The following is a 3,177-nucleotide window of genomic DNA, read 5'->3' on the forward strand; positions in this document are numbered from 1 at the left end:
TATATATATATATATATGTATATGTATATATATATGTATGTATGTATATATATAATCAGCATCATCATCGTCATTTTAACATCTGTTGACCATGCTGGCGTGGGTGTTAGTTTGCATAATACTCATATCTGCTACGACTAAGGTTTATATATATGTATACGCACATAAACATGTATATGCACATATACGTGTGTGTGTGTGTGTGTATGTATGTATGTGTGTGTATGTATATATATATATATATATATCATCATCATCATCGTTTAACGTCCGCTTTCCATGCTAGCATGGGTTGGACGATTCGACGGAGGACTGGTAAACCAGATGGCTACACCAGGCTCCAATCTGATTTGGCAGAGTTTCTACAGCTGGATGCCCTTCCTAACGCTAACCACTCCAAGAGTGTAGTGGGTGCTTTTTACCTGTCACCAGCATGAGGACCAGTCCGGCGGTACTGGACAAGATGACAAAGGACCGAGGTACATGGTGCCTGGCCATACTGAGGAGGACCTGTACCCCATGGAAGAAGTGTTAAGACCAATCCTGCTGGTGGTGAAAAGCACTTGTGTGGAGCCAGAGCCATGTAAAAGCACCGATCACACTCTGTGAAATTGTTAGCATCAGGAAAGGCATCCAGATGTAGAAACCATGCCAAATCAGACTAGAGTTTGGTGCAGCTTCCCAGCTAACCAGCTCTGGTCAAACTATCCAGTCCATGCCAGCATGGACAATAGATGCTAAATGATGATGATCATGATATATTTACATTTATTAGTCGTTGCAAGGTTAATAACCTGGTGTAGAACTGAAGAACTCAATATACATATGCTTCAGAACAAAACATTGAGTGCAGAGTGGTAATAAGAAAAAGAAATGACAAAGGAATAAATGATTATCTTATGAACTTCATTGGCTGACAGTTGTTTCTGCTATAAGGCGGTGAGCTGGCAGAAACGCTAGCACGCCGATCGAAATGCTTAGCAGTATTTTGTCTGCCATTACATTCGGAGTTCAAATAGGCCAACAGGTTTTGGGGTCTGATGATATGCCATAAAACTAAACCCTTTATGGATGGGAAACCTAAGGCGGTCCCATAAACTGGCCTTCCCTATTCTTAATATTTCAGGGATGATAGTGGTTTATTGAGACGATGAGTTGTGAAATTTTTCATATCAAAGAATGATAAACTCAAAAAAAGTTCTTTTTATATTCAATGGTAGGTGATCAGGGTTGCTGGGTGTGCAAAAAAAAAAATATGCTCTACATCTTCGAGTGTCCTTCTTCTTTCGGATTTATGTTTTCTACAACTGATATGTGTGTTTGTGTGTTCGTGTGTGTGCGTCTATACATACACACACAAGAGTTACGGAATGAAGTAGTTAAGATTTGTGCTACATTTGCCTCATGGTAGGCAGAACCTCAGAAGTGGTAAAAGTCCACACGAGGCATATGCTGCCAGCTACTCTTAAGGTCAAGGATATCCTTGGCCTGAAAAGTAGCCAGCAGTATACACCTCACCATGAAACATATGTAGCCCAGATTTTACCTACTCCATTCCATAACACCCAGCAACCTTGATCACCTACCATTGAATATAAAAAGAACTTTTTTCAGTTTATCATTCTTCGATATGAAAAATTCACAACTCCCTGAAAGTTTTTTTTATATATTTACTAAGGATTGCTTGAAGTTAACTTTCTTCCTACACTTTGATCTCTGGATCTTACATTTATATAAATATATGTGTGTAGGAATCTTTCATTTCCTTCATCAATTTTTATAATTATTATCTCAACAAATACTGCAGAATTCCTGACATAGATTCAGAGGAAATATATCCTAGCCGTAGATGACACCAGGTAGCCCAAACTGTGGATATGCTTTGCTCAACACACTAACTGACATATACTTATTAGTCCCAAAAATCACACACACACACACACACACACATATATATACCTCTAACTCATGCTGACTTGGAAAAACAGATGGAAAGTAGACAAACAAACAAATGCGTGTGTATGCATGTGTATGTGAGTGTTTGTACTTGGATGTATTTTTTCACGCGTGCATGTGCGTGTGTGTATGTGTGTGTAATGTCATTTGGCATCAGTTTGGTCACTTGTTACTTTTTTGTTGTGAAATCACATGACTCTATTGGTCAGCGCTAGTTAGCAGTGAATATATTAAGGTCTGATGAAAGATAAATTAACTGAATTTGCAATATTGATCTCATACAGTCATACATTTGGCAAACGGTTTCCGATATATAGAGAAAAGAAGAAAGAAAAAGAAGAGTTGCGGAATGTATGCTGGAAAGTCATTGCAAATGGTATTAGAAATGTGAAATTATGAGCTAAATGTTTACAGAATGGAACTGAAATCATCAGGTTTGATTCTTCAGTAATGAACCTCTAAACTACCACAATTTTTGTCTGCTAATGACGTTGGCACAGCAAGCTCTGATTTACTCAGATTCTATAAAATCTTATTTTGCCCACAACCTCTTCTAAATATGGAGGGAGAAATGCCTCACTACACAAAGGTAAACAATTATAGGTGCAGAAGTGGCTGTGTTGTAAGTAGCTTGCTTACTAACCACATGGTTCCGGGTTCAGTCCCACTGCATGGCACCTTAGGCAAGTGCCTTCTACCATAGTCTCGGGCTGACCAAAGCCTTGTGAGTGGATTTGGTAAACAGAAACAATGACAATGATGGCGGTGAGCTGGCAGAAACGTTCTGAGTTCAAATTCCGCCGAGGTCAACTTTGCCTTTCATCCTTTCGGGGTCGATAAATTAAGTACCATTTATGCACTGGGGTCGATGTAATCGACTTAATCCATTTGTCTGTCCTTGTTTGTCCCCTCTATGTATAACCCCTTCAAAACGGTAGAGGAGTAGGGGCCGAAACCGGACGTGGTTCCTCCTGATGATGTTTTGAGCTAACTGGATCCTATAAAGGAGCTGTTGTGGTAGCAGACCACGAAACATGGTTGAAATTCTTCCTAGGAAACAACAATAACAATGATGATGATGATGATTTCAAATTTTGGCCCTAGGCCAGCAATTTTGGGGATGGGAGTATGTTGATTGTCCAGTGATGGTAGGGGGACAAACACAGACACACAAGAATATACATATATATATATATATATATATATATATATATATATATA

Source organism: Octopus bimaculoides, chromosome 15 (assembly GCF_001194135.2).
Source record: "Octopus bimaculoides isolate UCB-OBI-ISO-001 chromosome 15, ASM119413v2, whole genome shotgun sequence".
Classification (NCBI taxonomy): Eukaryota; Metazoa; Mollusca; class Cephalopoda; order Octopoda; family Octopodidae; genus Octopus; species Octopus bimaculoides.